Below are 19573 nucleotides of genomic sequence, written 5' to 3' on the forward strand. Positions count from 1 at the left end.
ACAGATACACGTAGAACACCTTGATGTAAACACTGTTCTTACATGGAGAAATAGAAGAAGAGCTGTACATGCAACAGGCTCCAGGATTTATATGTGACAAGAATAAGGATCTTGTGTGTGAGCTTCAGAAGGGGCTTTAAGGTTTAAAGCAAGCAGCAAGAGCTTGGAATGAAAAACTTGACAAAATGCTTACAAGTCCTGCCTTTATACACGCCACAGAGAAGGCAGATGGATATTCATATTGACCTATGTTGATGGTCTCATTATTTGCTATGAAGATCAAAAGGACAGTGCAGAAATAGTACATCATCTGAACAAAGAAGTGGAAATTAAACAACTGGGCAATGTTGGTTACTATTTAGGCATGCAGATTGAAAGAGACGAAGATGGAAGTTTTCTCCTCATTCAAAAGCCAAAGATCCTAGACTTGCTTGAAGGTTTAGGACTACAAGAAGCTAAAACAATGTCTACTTCAATGGAAGTGGGTTTCCACAGGCAAATGGAGCAAAGTGAACCATTATCAGAAACAAATGGCTACAGAGAAGCCGTAGGTAATACTTATCTACGACAACCTGAACTGACATAGCTACTGCAATAGGCATACTATGTAGAAAGACTAGTTCACCCACACAAAGAGACTGGACTGCAGTCAAGAGAATAGGAAGATAGCTGAAAGGGACTGCACATTGAGACTAGAGTAATAGGATACAGAGATGCTGATTGGGCTGAAGATGTATCAGATCGTAAGTCCACCAGTGGGAGAGAGGTCTTATGGATCAAATCGCTACTGAAAGACATGGGAATAGATGAACCCACACCAATGCAGATCTTTGAAGACAACCAAAGTTGTATAAGACTTGCTCTATCAGAGAAAATGAGTGCATGTACAAAGCATATTGATGTGAAGTACCATGTAGTAAAGGATTAGTTGACTTATGCTAACAGGAAAGATGAAAGCAGATATACTCACCAAGCCACTAACAGGAGACCTTTACCAGAGTCTACGTGACAACTTAGGGGTTGTAGATTCTAAAGCATATTGAGTTGAGAAGGGGACTGTTGGAAACATTATCAACTCTGCTTGCTTGCGGACTTTAGGGGGCGATAGAGATAATGAAATGTTTAGCCCAAAACTCAGTCTCTTTCCATGTTCATTGCCCATATTCCCCTAGTCCTCTCTCCACCCATTTCTCTGAGCCTTCTTTGCCCCGTGTGAGCAATTGCCTTCTCCTCCCAGATTCCCCCCCCCCCACTTGCTCAACCGCCCTTCTCCAGCCACTGTCTGGTCTCCTCTGATCTCTGTGAAGCTGCCACACTGGGTACCAGTGTGCAAAACTTTGTGCAGCTGCAGAGAAAAAACTGACAGGAGGGAGTGGAGGGGGCCAAGCATGGAAGGGGAGGTAGTCAGTGTATGTGAGAGAGTGCAGCTGCAGAGAAGATACCAATAATAAAAGTGGAAAGGGAGATTGAGGGGAGGGAACATCAGTGTGTGAGATGGTGTGCAGCTGCAGTGAAGAAAGTGACAGGAGAAAAAGTAGGGGAGTCAAAGAGGGGAAGAGGTCAATGTGAAAGAGAGTGTGCAGCTATAGAGAAGACACTCACAGGATAGGGGTAGATGGAGCAGTGTACAACAGATGCTGTTGTAATCTTAATATAATCCTTGCTTGTCTGCAGAGGTAAATTAATACACATTTAGTTGCCCGCCCCTACCTATTATTATGCAGAGAAAAAAAATCAATGCAGATAAGACCTATTCAGCCAATCTATGCTGCCATTTTTCTGCTACACAGACTCAAAGAATAATCAGTCCTCAGATGTGCAGTGGCGACTCTAGAAACAATATATAGGGGGGGCACACAAGATACCAGTCAAACTGGGGGGGCATTCATAATTTCAACCATAAAATCATACCACTGAGAAAATATATATATATATATATTGCCAAAAGTAATGTGCTATGGAATGATACTTTTGTTATTGGACTAACTCGGTCATTTAACATGGGAAGCCTGAAGCCACAATTTAGTACGACTAATCCTTGAAATAAATATTATAGCATAAATAACGCAATACCTTAACTTTTCCACTAAATGATTTGAGGGCCTTGAATGTTTTGTCCCCTGAAGTCACTACAGCTTCAGGAGGGCATTTTATCTCTAGATAAGTATAAATTAAATAATTCCAACTGTCAGGAAACAGATAACCAAACACACACACCAACACGGGCTCTGTCACACCGACACCCAGACACACACACCAGGACAGGCTCTGTCACACCGACACCCAGACACACACACCAGGACAGGCTCTGCCACACTGACACACAAACACACACACCAGGACAGGCTCACACCAGGACAGGCTCTGCCAAACCAATACCCAAACACACACCAGGACAGGCTCTGCCACACCGACACCCAAACACACACACACAGGACAGGCTATGCCATACGGGCACCCAAACACACACCAGGACAGGCTGTGCCGCACCAACACCTATACGCACACACACCCCAGGACAGGCTCTGGTACACTGATAAACAAAAACACACAAACAGCATGACACAATCTACGTCACTGACATCTACATCAGGATGGATTTTTCACACTGCATTGTTGTTTATACCCCCTTAGTGTTTTTGACCCTTGTGTATTGATGCCCCAGCCGGCACCCTTTTAGTATAGATTAATGTGGTGCCCCCACACCCTTGTATAATCGCCTCCAGCCACCACTATTTGTATTAATGGCCCATCACATATACGCATTAGACATGCATTTTTATCTACATCATGAGTACTTATCTCTTTGAAGTAAAGACTGTGATTGAAACATGATTTCAAAATTACAGCTGAACTGGCAGTTTCGTTAATATTGGATCCTGCTGCTGATATATATATATAAATATTAGCCCCAGTTGCCGATATATATTAATATTAGACCCTGCTGCCGATAGCAGGTATAGATCAACACATTTACACACAAACCCAGCTTTGCATGCATAGATCAATTGAAATTCACTTGTGATCTCAGCACTGAAGGTATATATCAAATCAACAGAATCAGACATACAAATCCTGTATTTGCAGGTATACAATAACAATATATAAAACGCAGCATTGCAGGTATAGATCAAATAAATACATGGAGACAGCATTGCAGGTATTACCGTATTTGCTCGATTATAAGACAACCCTGATTATAAGACGACCCCCCAAAATCTGAATATTAATTTAGGAAAAAAAGAAAAAGCCTGAATGTAAGACGACCCTATAGGAAAGAAGTTTCCTATAGTAAATGTTAATTCATGTAAACTATTTTTTTTAATAAAAGCTATGATTGAGAAAAATATTTTGTTTTTAATTCCTTTTATTTTCCAACCTGCCCCCAGTTATGCAAATCTGCCCCCAGGCTTGTCACTCTGCCCAATAAATGCCTTAAACCCTCTATATGCCCCTGTGCCCCATTATATGCCTTTTGACCCCCTATGTGCCACTCTGCCTCCAGACATGCCTTATACCCCTATATGCCACTCTGCCTCCAGACATGCCTTATACCCCTATATGCCACTCTGGCATTTAGGGGGTTAAAAGGCATATTATGGGGCAGAGTGGCATATAGGGAGGTATTAGGCATTTCAGGAGGCAGAGTGGCGTATAGAGGGTTAAAAGGCATTTCTGGAGGCAGAGTGGCGTTAAGGGGGTTAAAAGGCATTTCATAGAGCACTCTGCCTACAGAAATGCCTTATGCCCCCCATTTAACCCCCCCCCAAAAAACAACTTACCGGTGCTTCTGACTTCCTGTGCGAGCAGCCTCGGTTTCGCTACGGGGGCACGTGACTTAACAAGACATTCCTGTCTCCCTGCGCCAATTCAGAATTGTTTGGAAAAGGCCCTTCTGACCAAAAACAATTGTTTGTGCCCCCTAAAGGCATGGACCCCATCTCAGCTACTATTTCTGTAGTTACCAACCAAAAAATTATGGGGCGCAGATACATATAAGGGAAAAAAAACAATATAGTGCAGAATATAAGACCAATTTTATGTGTGGGTAAAGTGTTGCACTCACAGGTGGAATAGATGATTCAGACCCATCCAAGTTGAATGCAATAATATCTTTAATAATCTTCGTTGACTCTAAAAAATAAACTTAAAATAGTGCAATATCCGGGTAAAGAATTAATGTCACCAGTAAAGAATGCACTCACATTTGGTCCATGCACCCAAAGTGCTTGAAGCGTGTAAATGAAAAGTCCACCAGTTGTGGGATGTAGAATAATCCAAATAGATCCTTCTAAACGCGTTTCGCCGACTTGGCTTCTTCAGTAGAAGTATAATCGATCCGGTAAGTAATCTTGTTCCGTTGTTGTGCTTTTTTTATAACTATTTCCGTGTATACGTCATCCCACGCCGTCCGTTTCCCGTCTGTTGTTCTTGTCCCGTCTTGTGGGCGTCATCGCGCACTGTCGCGTATCACGTACGTCATCCGCTTCTCCTCTGTTGGTGTTGCCGCGTTCCATATGTCTCCAACCCTCAGTGTGCGTATCAATAAAGTTCTCATGAGAACATGGGTGGTTCAGCTTTTACTTGAAATGATCATAATATGGTCCTCCCAGGAGTGGGGTTAAAAAAATATGTGGTTAGGAGTAATCAACCAGGTAAGTGAAAATGCATTTGGCTTCCATACCCGAAGGTGAAAAAATAGACGGAGAGAAGACGGAGAAAAGGCAAAGAGAAAGACAAGTCCACCAAAAGAACATTTACCGTATTTGCTCGATTATAAGACGAGGTTTTTTTCAGAGCAAATGCTCTGAAAAATACCCCTCGTCTTCTAATCGGGGTCGTCTTATAATCAGACCTCAAATAGAGGTCTGACTATGAGACTAAGATCCAGATCCCCCGCACCGCTGCAGGGGACCTGGATCCTTCTGTCTCCCCTCCCCACCACCACTTACCGGTGCTTCCAATTTCCTGCTGTATACCGGGGCAGCGGGTTGACGTCAACTCGATACGCGTAGACAACTTACGCTGCAGCCGGAAGGAGGTGTGGCTAGCAGCGGGGGTTGTCTGCGTCCATCGCGCAGACCTTCCCCGTCTGTCAGAGATCACGGGGGATCCAGGTCCCTCAGTAGCTTTAGTTGGCAGCCTATTTTGTAGGTATTTTGGCTGTCTGAACAGCTTCTCCACAATGTTTAACGGGGAGTCCTGCATCCAAAAGCATGCATCTCACCATGCCCATTAGTGATGTTCTTTCTTTCTGCAACTCCATTTTGTTCTGGTGTATATGCAATAGACTTGCGCATTCGTCTTCGGGCGAACATGAAAACGAGCACGAAGAGGCCGTTTTTTTGTTCGTTCCGAAGACACGCCGAAGAGAATACAGTGCCGGCAAAACGTAGGAGAAGACGAAGACTCACAACCACGAAGAATCGAAGATTCTTCGTGATCGTCTTCGTTTTTGCCGCGCAGCCGCCAAAATTTCAAACAGGAGTGAGCTGATCTCGTCTGTCCAATCAGCTCACTCTTGTGACGTCACGCTAAGGGTCTCGTCCAATGCCTGTGCTGCTGTTTTTTGAATTCTGAAGGCGCCTTTATAAGACCAGAGCTTGCCTGAGAGATCCATTCATTTTTCGCTGTGACTGCTTTGGCAACACTGCTGTGCTGCATCCGAGCGTTACAGAGAGAGATTGTTCTGTTCTGTGTGAGACTGGTAAGCCTTAGCCTGCCATTTCTCACAGTGTACTTCATCCTCACTTCAGTGCTACTTAATATAATTAATAATAATAATTTGATTAATTTAATTTTTTTTATTTAATTTGTCATCAACTGTAGTGTAAGTGCTGTTGAGTTGACAGTGCACCCAGTGCCTCAGTGGCACTGGGGTGCCCTTGCCCTGGGCTGGCACTAGTGCCTATTGCCTGTCCTGCTTAAATAAATTAAATAGAATTTATAAATAATAATTTAATAGAATCTATAATTTAATAGTTCATTATTATATATATATATATTTGTCAGTCATATATATATATATATTCTATAGTATACTAGTGTAGAGTGTACTGTAGACATTCATCTACTAGTGCCTAATTTAAAATCAGTAATATTAATTCATATAATTAATAATTGAATTCATTATAAAATTATATATATATTTGTCAGTTATAGTTAGTAATAGTATACTAGTGTAGAGTGTACTGTAGACATTCAAGACATCTACTAGTGTCTAATCTAAAATCAGTAATATCAATAATTCTATAATTCTTTCTTGTCTTAATAGTTAATTAAATTAGCTATAAATAAAAGTAATAATATTAAATAATTACTACTAGCGTATAGTTCAGCTAATCTTATTAGTACTGGTGCTGCAGCTCTATAGTTTGTGCTTTGTTTTAGCAACAGCAAGAGACCAAGTCAATTTTTCTTAATTAATCTTTCATTTTATTTCATTTGTTTTGCTCACCTCAGTCCATCAGTGAAGTGAACTTGTTGGGCTAGTGAGTGCAGCCGCATAAGTGCTGTGTTTTTTTTTGATCAGCAAGCAGTGACGTTAACTGTTTTGCAAAGATTTTCTCATTTATTTTACATTTTATTTCAATTTTATTAAAAGTACCCTTAGTGTTTTGCTCACCTCAGTCCATCAGTGAAGTGAACTTGTTGGGCTAGTGAGTGCAGCCAGCAGTGAAGCTAACTGTTTTGCTGAGACATTTTATTTTATTTCTAATTCTTTTCAAGAAAAATTGACTGTGACGAGCTGTACTAAGCAAAGCTTCAAGCTACTAGCTGTAGTACTAAAATAATTCTAATCTTCTTTAATCTTAATCTATAATATATTATAAATAATATATAACAATATAAATTCTAATTCATAATCTATAATATAAGTAATTCTAATTCTAAATTCTAATTCATAATCTATATTCTTCTATCTATAATACATAATATATAAGTAAATTATTTCTAATCTATTAATATTATATAACTTAATATTAATTAATAAATCATATACTGAATCTGATTTAACCTCACTTTAGCTTAGTGGGTTTGAGAGCGTCTGCCTAGAGGTAGACTTATAGTAAGGAAATATAGCTTTAGGCTAGCATAGTAGTAGGCTAAGATTTTAGGCCCGTGTAAATTCAAATTAAAAATAAAATACTGCTAGTTATTAAATAGTTAATCTTGAGTTAATAATTTAAATAACTTTAGCACTTTGGCAGATTGCACACAGCACAGTGCAGTAGTGCATAGTTTTACTTTTTAAGCAGTAGCACTGAAGAGAACTTCCTCTAATTTTTTGTCTTTAATTCGTTTTTCCTTTTTTTTTATTTTTATTTTTTTTATAGTTTTTTAAACACTACACTACACTACACACACAACACAAAATTTGAAATGGATCCTCCTTTTGGGACTAAGGAGGGACAAGCTCCATCTACCACCGCCACCACCAGCACCACCACCAGCACCACCACCAGTTCTAAGATGCAGCCTTTGCGTCAGTCTAGTCGGCCAAGTAGGCCAAGCTCTCGCTTATCATATGGGGAAGCATTGCTTGAAGGATCATCAAGTAAAGGAAAGGCACCAAAAGCAGGCAGTAGTAGTGCGGCTAGGCCCACAAGCTCTATGGTTTTTTACGGAAAGCCTAAAGCACCAGAAGCACGTTCAAAGTTAAAGGGTAGCACAAGTAGTACCAGCCCAGTGACTAAAAAGAAGTGCCTTTTGCCCCAAGCAGCATCTTCCCCATCCACCAGCAGCATGCAAGGTACCAAGCAGAGCCAAATTAGCAGCAAGACTCAGAGGGGTCCCAAACCAAAGCGATCTCATTCCTTTGTAGGGAAAACCACCACCACCACCACCCCCACCTCTACCGCCTCTACCACCACTAGTGCTGCGCCTACTGTTCCCACTGGTACCGCCACGCCATGTCCTCCTAGTACCTCTAGCAAGCCACCAAGTCCTTACAAAATTTTTGTAAAGACAGTTAGAGAGAGGGCTACACATAGTGGAACTCCACCTAGCGAGGTAGCAGAGGAGCCTGAGACTGAGAGGCCAAGTGCAGAGTCTATTCTTCCTGCTCGCACTACTACTAGTCACGAGTCTCACGACGATATCAGTCTTAGCTCCAGCCTAGCAGGAATTCCATTCGATCTGGCTAATGAAGAGCTAGACTATGAGCCAGAGGAAGTAGAGGAGATGAGTGGTCAGGAATCAGATTCCTCAGGGAGCAGTGTCCAAATGACTAGTGCACAATTTTCCCCTGAGCCTCCACCTTCTCCGCTACGATCATCACCACCACCACCACCACCAGCAGCAGCAGCAAAACCTAGCAAATCTAAAGCAATTAGCAGTCCCACTATGGCCAGTACTGTTACCACCAGTCCCACCACCACTAGTTCTGCCTCTGTTCATCCACCCCGAGCAGTAGGAGCAGCACCCAAGGCACACTCCAAGGCTATGCGCGCCCCAATTTGGGAGCACTTTGAAAATGTTGAAGAAGGGCGCTATGGAAAGTGCAAACATTGTGGGAAGCTAATAAGCAGAGGGAAAGTGTCTGGCCATTTTACCAGTGCTTGTCACGATCACCCCCACACTGGCACTTACCGCAGAAGTTTTTCTACCCAAATTACTACTGCTGAAGGAGAAGCCCCCGGCGGCAGCACCCCAGGATTTAGAGGATCCCAACAGTAAGGAGGCCAGGTAGAGATAGGTAATATAGGAACGGAGTTGGATCAACAAGGTATTGGTAACACGTAGAAGGATCTGGTAAAGGATCCCACAGGGTGGAAATGATGCCAAAACGGTAGTCAGGAAAGCTGGGTCAGAGCACCAAAATCGGGTAGTCATACAAGCCGTGGTCAAAATCCAGAGAGGGTAGTCGAACAAGCCGGGGTCAAAATCCAGAGAGGGTAGTCAGACGAGCCAAATCGGTAGCCAAATCAGGGAAGGTAGCGGAACAAAATCAGCAGGCAAGAGAGACGTCAGGCAAGCAAAGGGTCAAAATACTCAGGAGACTAAACAGCACAGTGCACACAGCAAAGACCACAACAGGGTAACTGGGAGGAGGATATCCGGATTTTTAAATCCTGTGCCAGACCTAAGCTCCGCCCACTGGATGACATCACTGATGCAGCTACAGCCTGCCATCAAGACCACGCCCCCAGCTTCTACTCAAGAACCATGGATGTGCTGAGATCGGGTAAGTACTTGTCTCTGGGGGTCTCCACCTCGTGGTGCCCGTCGCGCACGGGCATTAGCTTGCCCATGCTTGCCGGCACCCGGGACTGTGACAGTGCTAGCATGAAGCATCACCTCAGCACTCAACACAACGCTGTGCTATTGGGGAAAGATGCAGAGGGAAAACTTAGTGCAGGCAGCATAGCTGGTGGCCGTGGAAAACCCCCAACAGCTTCTTCTTCTGAGCCAATAGCAGCAGCAGCAGCAGCAGCAACTAGTGCTGGCAGCCAGAGACCAAGGCAGGTTGGAGCACTGCATGTCCAGCCCACCCTGGAACAATTTGTGGCATTCCAATCCAAAAGGTCAATGCCCAAACAGCAGGCCAATAAAGTAACGCGACTGATTGGTCAGTTCATTGCTGTTGGAGGGGCATCCTTCTCTATGATCGAAGGGGAGCCTTTCAAACAATTGATGGCGGCTGTGGCTCCACAATATACAGTTCCGTCACGTTCCACTTTCAGCAGGAACATTGTCCCCTCATTGTATCGGTCCTGTGTTGCAGCAGTGAAAGAGGAGCTTTCCAAGGCTGCTGGTCAGTCTGTTCATTTCACTACAGATTTGTGGAGTGCACCCTAGCGGCCAGCATGCCTTTCTTTCTTTGACAGCACACTGGTGGCAGCCCGGTGTGTCTAAGGAAGCTGCTGCAGCAGGCTACCGATCTTTCCTTCTCCATGCAGAAGTGATGGATGAAAAGCACACTTCCCAAAACATTCTGCATGCGATGAGGAAAATGTTTAGCCTTTGGGTGGGAGCAGAGGCGGGCACCAATGTTGAAGTTGGTTTTGTGGTAACTGACGGAGGTGCCAATATGGTGAAAGCGCTGCGAGATGGTCATATTGTTGGTGTGCGCTGTGCAGCCCACATCATCCATCTTGTAGTGAAGGCAGCAATGTCAGAAGGAACTAATGTGGCAGCAGTAGTTCTGTCCCGCTGCAGAAAGATCGCTGGGCACTTTCACCATAGTGTTAAGGCTAGCCAACTTTTGAGGGAAGAGCAAGAGAGGTCAGGTCTTCCCGTACACTGCCTACGTCAGGATGTCAGTACACGGTGGAACTCCACGTTAGACATGCTCGAGAGGATTTTGGAGCAGCAGAGGGCAATCCATAATCTTGCCTCAGAGCACAATATTGGGATTACCTCTCCATTGAATAGGGAGGATTGGACAGTGATCGCCCAGCTAGTGGCAGTCCTTAAACCATTCAGGGATGCCACAGAAAATTTAAGCTCAAACACTGCCAGTCTGGCCCAGGTAATCCCAGTGTTCTCCCATCTAGGCAGCAAGATGGATGTGTTCCTTGGAAACCGTGAGGCTGTTCAAGGTGGCACTCTACATCCTGACATAGCAGCCATAGTCAGGAAGCTGAAGGATCTGCTAAAAGTACACCTTCGCAAACGAATGGAAGAGAGTCCCGAAATGATGCTAGCGTGCCTTTGCGATCCAAGAATTAAGGGAAAGCTAGCTTTGAAATTTAATGTTCTCAGTAGCTACCGGGAGCAATTGGTCAACAAGGTGCGTGACTGGCAGCGTAAAATGGGAATGCTGTCCGAGGAGGGAGAGGTGCAGGAGGAGGAAGAGATGATGTGGTCTGCTACTCCTAGCAGCAGCATCAGCAGCAGTGCCACAAGCAGCACAACACAGCTGAGTGGAGCAGCTGCGTTTTGGGAAGAGGCACTTGGGAGTATAGTTGGACCATCTGACAGAGCTAGCAGCAGAAAGGAGAGTAGTGCTGCTGAAATGGTCAAACTTTACCTCTGTGAAGTTCCTTCTGCGCCTAATGTTGATCCTCTTAGCTACTGGGATGAAAAGAAGAGTGTGTGGCCTGCACTCTCATGGGTTGCGCAGCAGCTACTATCATGTCCGCCAACCACTGTTCAAAGTGAGCGCGTGTTTTCTATGACTGGAAACATACTGAGTCCACAGCGCTCACGCATGGCACCTCATCTGATGGAGCAGATTGCCTTCCTTAAATTCAATCTGCCCAAGTTGGGTAGCTTGGAAAGTTAATTTTTTTTATCTGTAATGTTTAAGGTAGTTTCTCCCCCTGGTTGCACGTGTTTGCGGTGTGGCAACGTCTGCTACCTCCGCCGGTGTAGCCAATTTACGCTAGGGCCTAGTGTCTGAGTTCTGGAAGTCCGCTCCCAAACGCCATGGACTGACAGACTTTCATGCTTTGCCCTGGGGTGAAACAGGTGAGCGGGTCGTCAATTGCCCACTCATTCACCTTTTTCCTTTTCCAACGGTGCTGCTGGTGGTGGTGCCAGCATCTTTTGCCAGTTCGCTTCCTGGCTGAAATCATGCCTCAAATGTCCCTAATGGAGAGGGTAGTTTCTCCCCCTGGTTGCACTTGCTGCGGTGTGGCAATGCCTGCTACCTCCGCCGGTGTAGCCAATTTACGCTAGGGCCTAGTGTCTGAGTTCTGGAAGTCTGCTCCCAAACGCCAAGGACTGACAGTCTTTGGATGCTTTGCCCTGGGGTGAAACAGGTGAGCGGGTCGTCAATTGCCCACTCATTCGCCTTTTCCAATGCTGCTGCTGCTGCTGCTGCTGGTGGTGGTGCCAGCGTCTCTTCTCTGCCAGTTCGCTTCCTGGCTAGTGTCATGCCTTAAATGTCCCTAATGGAGAGGGTAGTTTCTCCCCCCCTGGTTGCACTTGCTGCGGTGTGGCAACGCCTGCTACCTCCGCCAATGTAGCCAGCTTACGCTAGGGCCTAGTGTCTGAGCTCTGGAAGTCTGCTGCCAAACGTCTAGGACTGACAGTGTTTGGATGCTTTGCTCTGGGGTGGAACAGGTGAGCGGGTCGCCAATTGCCCACTCATTCGCCTTACCCAATTCTGCTGCTGCTGCTGGTGGTGGTGCCAGCGTCTCTTCTCTGCCAGTTCGCTTCCTGGCTAGTGTCATGCCTTAAATGTCCCTAATGGTAAGGGCAGTTTCTCCCCCCTGGCTGCGTCTGTTTGTGGTGTGGCAACGCCTGCTACCTCCGCCGGAGTGGCCAGCTTATGCTAGGGCCTTGTGTCTGAGCTCTGGAAGTCCGCTGCCAAACGTCTAGGACTGACAGTGTTTGGGTGCTTTGCCCTGGGGTGAAACAGGTGAGTGGGTCGCCAATTGCCCACTCATTCGCCTTACCCAATTCTGCTGCTGCTGATGGTGGTGGTGCCAGCGTCTCTTCTCTGCCAGTTCGCTTCCTGGCTAGTGTCATGCCTTAAATGTCCCTAATGGTAAGGGCAGTTTCTCCCCCCTGGCTGCGTCTGTTTGCGGTGTGGCAACGCCTGCTACCTCCGCCGGAGTGGCCAGCTTACGCTAGGGCCTAGTGTCTGAGCTCTGGAAGTCTGCTGCCAAACGTCTAGGACTGACAGTGTTTGGGTGCTTTGCCCTGGGGTGAAACAGGTGAGTGGGTCGCCAATTGCCCACTCATTCGCCTTTCCCAATTCTGCTGCTGCTGCTGCTGCTGCTGGTGGTGGTGCCAGCGTCTCTTCGATGCCAGTTCGCTTCCTGGCTAGTGTCATGCCTCAAATGTCCCTAATGGTAAGGGCAGTTTCTCCCCCCTGGCTGCCTCTGTCTGCGGTGTGGCAACGCCTGCTACCTCCGCCGGAGTGGCCAGCTTACGCTAGGGCCTTGTGTCTGAGCTCTGGAAGTCCGCTGCCAAACGTCTAGGACTGACAGTGTTTGGGTGCTTTGCCCTGGGGTGAAACAGGTGAGTGGGTCGCCAATTGCCCACTCATTCGCCTTTCCCATTTTTCAATGCTGCTGCTGGTGGTGGTGGTGCCAGCATCTCTTCTCTGCCAGTTCGCTTCCTGGCTAGAGTCATGCCCAAAATGTCCCTAGGGGTAAGGGCAGTTTCTCCCCTCTGGCTGCGTCTGTTTGCGGTGTGGCAACGCCTGCTACCTCCGCCGGAGTGGCCAGCTTACGCTAGGGCCTTGTGTCTGAGCTCTGGAAGTCCGCTGCCAAACGTCTAGGACTGACAGTGTTTGGGTGCTTTGCCCTGGGGTGAAACAGGTGAGTGGGTCGCCAATTGCCCACTCATTCGCCTTACCCAATTCTGCTGCTGCTGCTGGTGGTGGTGCCAGCGTCTCTTCTCTGCCAGTTCGCTTCCTGGCTAGTGTCATGCCTTAAATGTCCCTAATGGTAAGGGCAGTTTCTCCCCCCTGGCTGCGTCTGTTTGCGGTGTGGCAACGCCTGCTACCTCCGCCGGAGTGGCCAGCTTATGCTAGGGCCTAGTGTCTGAGCTCTGGAAGTCTGCTGCCAAACGTCTAGGACTGACAGTGTTTGGGTGCTTTGCCCTGGGGTGAAACAGGTGAGTGGGTCGCCAATTGCCCACTCATTCGCCTTTCCCAATTCTGCTGCTGCTGCTGCTGGTGGTGGTGCCAGCGTCTCTTCGATGCCAGTTCGCTTCCTGGCTAGTGTCATGCCTCAAATGTCCCTAATGGTAAGGGCAGTTTCTCCCCCCTGGCTGCCTCTGTCTGCGGTGTGGCAACGCCCGCTACCTCCGCCGGAGTGGCCAGCTTACGCTAGGGCCTTGTGTCTGAGCTCTGGAAGTCCGCTGCCAAACGTCTAGGACTGACAGTGTTTGGGTGCTTTGCCCTGGGGTGAAACAGGTGAGTGGGTCGCCAATTGCCCACTCATTCGCCTTTCCCATTTTTCAATGCTGCTGCTGGTGGTGGTGGTGCCAGCATCTCTTCTCTGCCAGTTCGCTTCCTGGCTAGAGTCATGCCCAAAATGTCCCTAGTGGTAAGGGCAGTTTCTCCCCTCTGGCTGCGTCTGTTTGCGGTGTGGCAACGCCTGCTACCTCCGCCGGAGTGGCCAGCTTACGCTAGGGCCTTGTGTCTGAGCTCTGGAAGTCCGCTGCCAAACGTCTAGGACTGACAGTGTTTGGGTGCTTTGCCCTGGGGTGAAACAGGTGAGTGGGTCGCCAATTGCCCACTCATTCGCCTTTCCCATTTCCTTTTCCATTTCCATTTCATTATTTTCCTTCTGATACACAACCAACCAAACATAACACACACAATAACACAAATAACACAGTGACATAACACATAACACACATAACACATATAACACAGTGACAAGTGACAACACACATAACACATACACGTACAATGCAAAAATCACAAGGACCTTTCCTCTTGTTATTTGTCCTGGCCTTCATTTCTACACTCACTAGCATTAACGCTATAACTCACACTTCATACTATAACATTTTTCCATCCACATACCTGCCAACAGACCCAACTTTTTCAGGGACAGTCCTGCTTTTTTCCAGTCCTGTCCCATCTAATTTAGCTAAACTAGGTATGCAAATACACGTTGGTAGTTATAGCTCGGTAGGTAGCACTAGTATAAACATTAAATAAATATAATAAAGTACTAAATAATAAATCTAACTTTAAAATACATTTAAATAAACCCCTAATTTTTTTTTAAAACCCATTAAAATTAAATTATTATTTAGACATAATACATCTTTAACCAAAGCAGTGCACTGCTACTAATCTTAAACATAACCGTACATTAACCCTAAGCTATTTTTTAGTTCTTGTCCAATATTTTTCCATCCGCATACCTGCCAACACACCCAAGATTTTGGTGGACAGTCCTGCTTTTTTCCAGTCCTGTCCAGTAAAAGTTGGGTTGTTGCAAAGTATGCCATTGCAAATAGGTAGCAAATGTTAGGCATGTATTACAAGTGGTCCAAAATCAATTTAAAAATGTAAAATAATCCCTATTCTTTTATTAAACATCTATGGATGTGTGATTGTGTATGATAAACGGAGGCCAAGTTCCTTGGAGCATTTGTCTCTAGGTCATTTTGTGTACAGTACACCTCAGTACGTGTGTGCAACTCTATTGGTCGTTTCGGCAGGGGGCTGGCCTGCCATCAACGAATGAAGTGCGTTCTGCAATTCACTAGTTGATGCCAGACCAGCCCCCTGCCGAAACGACCAATAGAGTTGCACACACGTTCCTTCACGGCAGCTGCTGCTGCTCCGATGTGTTGTTAACCCCGTATTAACCCCTGCAAGGCAACCGGGAAGGAAACGAAGATTAAACGAGCACGAAGAATGTCCGCGAATATTCGCCCGAAGAGAAGACAGGAACGGGCGAATATTCGCGGAATACGAAGGTTTTTTCCCCCCCGAAGACGAGCACGAAGACGAACACGAAGAGCCCCCTGGTGCCCAAGTCTAATATGCAATTGTGAGTCGGTGTTCTATTCCTTGTTCTCTTAGGTATGTCTCTGTGTGTTTGGACATGTACTCACCACCAGTGTTACTTTGAATTGCTTGGGGTTTTCTGTTAAACTTATTTCCCACCTTTGCACTTTTGTCTATGAGTAGCACACTTTTTCATATTAATGTTCCTAACCAAATTTTTCTTGAATGGCATTTGAGTCACGGTGTGCAAAGCCTCTGTGCCAAAGTGCTAAGTAGTTGCTCTCTGTATATTTCTTAGCAACATTGGCTCTCTCTTTTTGCAAATCTAGAACAAATACTCCATCCTTCTCAAAACCTTTCCAATACACATCACTTTTAAATGAGACCAAACACCCTTTATTGTTAAAAATATATAAACGCCTTTCTTGTTAATGTTGATACACTTAGCATGTTCGGCTGACCATGTAATTTGATGCAGAGGCCATCTCTGTTGTATCCTGATTTCTTTGTCTGAGGGCTTCAGCTCTTATGGAGCTCATTAAATTACCCAGAGTTCTTTCATTTTGCATTAAATGTGGACACAAATGTAGGAGCAGGATAGAGAACGAAGAACTAAGCCCATTTTAACTGATCATTTAGCACTTGTCCCGCTGTAGCTAGTTTGTCCATCACATTTAATAAATCTGTAATAAGTTTGTCTGCATCTCCACCTTCACTTAGTCTTGTGGTAAAAAGGTCTTTGAAAAGTAATACTTTTTTCTGTGTCTTATCTTCCCCATATCATTTCTGCAAGGCTTTAAGCATATCTGCAGCAGTCTTTCCATTTCTAATATGTACTATTTCATGTGGTAAACACGGAATAATAACATTTCTTGCCTTAATATCTTTTGTGCTCCATGCTGCAATCTCTGCACCTCCGGTTGTAGGCACCGGCTGGTCCAAGGGCAAAAGCGCACCTTCTACCTCAAGCTGGCGTCTTAATAGGAAACACCATAAGTGGTAATTCTCTGGAGTCAGTGTAGGGATCAGTATTTGCTTACTCTCAGCCCTGGTTTCAGTGTGTTTGCAGTGGTTAAATTGTTATTCAATTTTTGTTAAGTAACTGAGCCCATAACCCTTTTGTTGGAATATTTAATCTGCTAACACCAAATGTTTCTTTAGGACAACAGGCTTACTTTATTCTGTCTTTTCAAACACAGCAGCACACTGAGAGGACTTTCAAGTAACCAAGACAAGAAAACGGAAGTGAAATAATATAAAAGGAAACAGCATAGACCACCAGAGAGCAGAAGAACACAAAAACAAGATATCGCCCCCTAATGTCCGGCAGCAAGCAGAGCTGATTCTGTTTTCAACAGAACCTTCGATTTCAGGTCTGACTAAAAGATGGAAAAAAACCTTGTCTTATAATGAAACGAATACGGTATATTGTGATTATCCCTGTAGCATGAGGGCCAAAAATGTAACAGTCCTCTAGGGCAATCAGGCTCAGGCACACCAATTTGTAGCAAGCAGTGCTTTATTGCTTTAACTGCTCAACCAAAACAAAAATCATAAAAGAAACAACCTAGCTCCCAATTGGAGCTCTTTCTAACAATACTATGCTGTCCCAGACTGACCAGCCTAATCACCCACTAATCAGACCTCCCAGTCAGATCCAGGTAAACCAGGCTCTGCAAAACCTCCTCCTCCTTTCTCTTCCCACCACAGTCTCCCTGGGGGGTTTAATGCCCAGCACCTTTGCCTGATGCAGGCTCCATATGAATCCTGGAGTGGATCCTGCAAACCTCCAGCCTCTTGTAAATGAACCACATTTGTTTTAATATATGCTTTTACAGTTGATATATTCTGTGCTCAATTAGAGTTAATCCTGTGGTGAAGCTATAACCCGCTCCTAATTTATTGTTTTTGTGTTTTGTTTATTTTTATTTTCATTTTGGTCTGTTTTCTAGTGTTGTGTGTTTGCCACCAGACCTGACTAAATTTGTTTCTGAACTTTTTGTGAACCGTCTAGTTTTTTTCAAGACACGGTAGGTTCCTTTGGCAGAAGTAACCATTTTAGTCCGTTGCAGGGCCGGCCCAAGACATTGTGCTGCCTGGGGCGAAGTGTGAAATGCTGCCCCCCCCCCCCCGCTTCGGGGAAAAAAATTCTGCAAAAACTGTCCTACATCCATTATGTCATATCATGATAGTTAAAACTAAAATTAGGAAGTGATAATTTACATGCAACTGCAAACTCCATATTTTTACATAGCTTTATTTATATAAATAGTTTAAATAGATTTATTAAAAAATACCCCTCGTCTTATAATCTATGTTGCCTCAAATGAGGTCTGACTATTAGACTAAGATCCAGATCCCCGCAGAGCATTTCTGAAGGCAGAGTGGCATATAGGGGGTTAAAAGGCATACTCCTCCACATGGGGCGCAAATACATAATGAGAAAAACAAAGATATAGTAAGTATAGTAAGGAGCAATATGTGGTGTATAGTCCCCTCTATAATGAAATCAGCAATTGTGTTTCACAAACTCCAAAGAACCAATTTAAGTTTCTTTTTTCATAAAATATTCAGATTGAAATAGAGTAAATAACACAATACCTTCACTTTCCCTCACACTGATGTCTGGAGTTTTGTCCTTTGACGTGACTAGAAATTCAGGAAGGCGTTTTGTCTCTGGATAAATAAAAATTACCGTATTTGCTCGATTATAAGACGAGGTTTTTTTCAGAGCAAATGCTCTGAAAAATACCCCTCGTCTTCTAATCGGGGTCGTCTTCTAATCAGACCTCAAATAGAGTCTGATTAGGAGACTAAGATCCAGATCTGTATTGCCGGGGCAGCGGGTTGACGTCTACGCGATCCGCGTAGACAACGTCCGCTGCAGCCGGAAGGAGGTGTGGCTAGCAGCGGGGGTTGTCTGCGTCCGTCGCGCAAACCTTCCCCGACTGTCAGAGATCAGAGTTCCCCGCACCGGTGCGGGGAACTCTGATCTCTGACAGCCGGGGAAAGTATACGCGACGGACGGATACAAACCCCCGCTGCCAACTCCACCTCCTTCCGGCTGCAGCAGAAGGCGACGTCAACCCACTGCCCCGGCTGGAAGCACCGGTAAGAGAGGGCTGAGAGGGGAGGGGAGGGGAGAGTGTGTGTGTGTGTGTGTTAGTTAAATGGGGGTATAGGGTGTGTGTGTGTGTGTGTGTGTGTGTGTGTGTTAAATGGGGGCATAGGGCATTTCTGGAGTGGCGTTAAGGGGGCATTTAATAGAGCACTCTGCCTCCTGAAATGCCTTATACACCTATATGCCACTCTGCCCCATAATATGCATTTTAACCCCCTAAATGCCAGAGTGGCATATAGGGGTATAAGGCATTTCTGGAGGCAGAGTGCTCTATACAATGCCTTTTAACTCCCTTAATGCCACTCTGCCTCCTGAAATGCCTTATACCTCCCTATATGCCACTCTGCCCCATAATATGCATTTTAACCCCCTAAATGCCAGAATGGGATATAGGGGTATAAGGCATTTCTGGAGGCAGAGTGGCATATAGGGGTATAAGGCATTTCTGGAGGCAGAGTGGCACATAGGGGGTCAAAAGGCATACCATGGGGCACAGTGGCATATAGAGGGTTAAAAGGCATATCATGGGCCACAGTGCCATATTGGAGTGGCAAGCCTGGGGGCAGATGTGCGTAACTGGGGGACAGGTTGGAAAATACAAGAAATAAAAACAAAAAAAATATTTTTCTCAATCATAGCTTTTATTAAAAAAAATAGTTTACATGAATTAACATTTACTGGTAAAACTTTTTTCCTTTAGGGTCGTCTTATATTCAGGCTTTTTCTTTTTTTCCTAAGTTAATATTCAGATTTTGGGGGGTCGTCTTATAATCAGGGTCGTCTTATAATCGAGCAAATACGGTACAAAGTTCTATTTATCCCTACAGTAAGTAAAGTGCCAGGAAACAGATAAACAAATACACACCAGGACAGGCTTTGACACCTGTCAAGAGCATAAAAAATGCTCCACATTGCTGCTTATTGTGTGTATCTGACTGTGCCCCCTGCCAGGCCCCTTTGTGCATTGATTTATTTGATGCCCCCCTTGTGTTTTGATGCCCCTCCTTTTGTACTGGTTAATTATAATGCCCCCTATACCCATGTGTATCACCCCCCCCTTTGTGTATAGATCGTCCTAA

The sequence above is a fragment of the Sceloporus occidentalis genome, unplaced genomic scaffold (genome assembly GCF_023333645.1).
Source record: "Sceloporus occidentalis isolate IW3139 unplaced genomic scaffold, rSceOcc1.0.p SCAF_60, whole genome shotgun sequence".
Classification (NCBI taxonomy): Eukaryota; Metazoa; Chordata; class Lepidosauria; order Squamata; family Phrynosomatidae; genus Sceloporus; species Sceloporus occidentalis.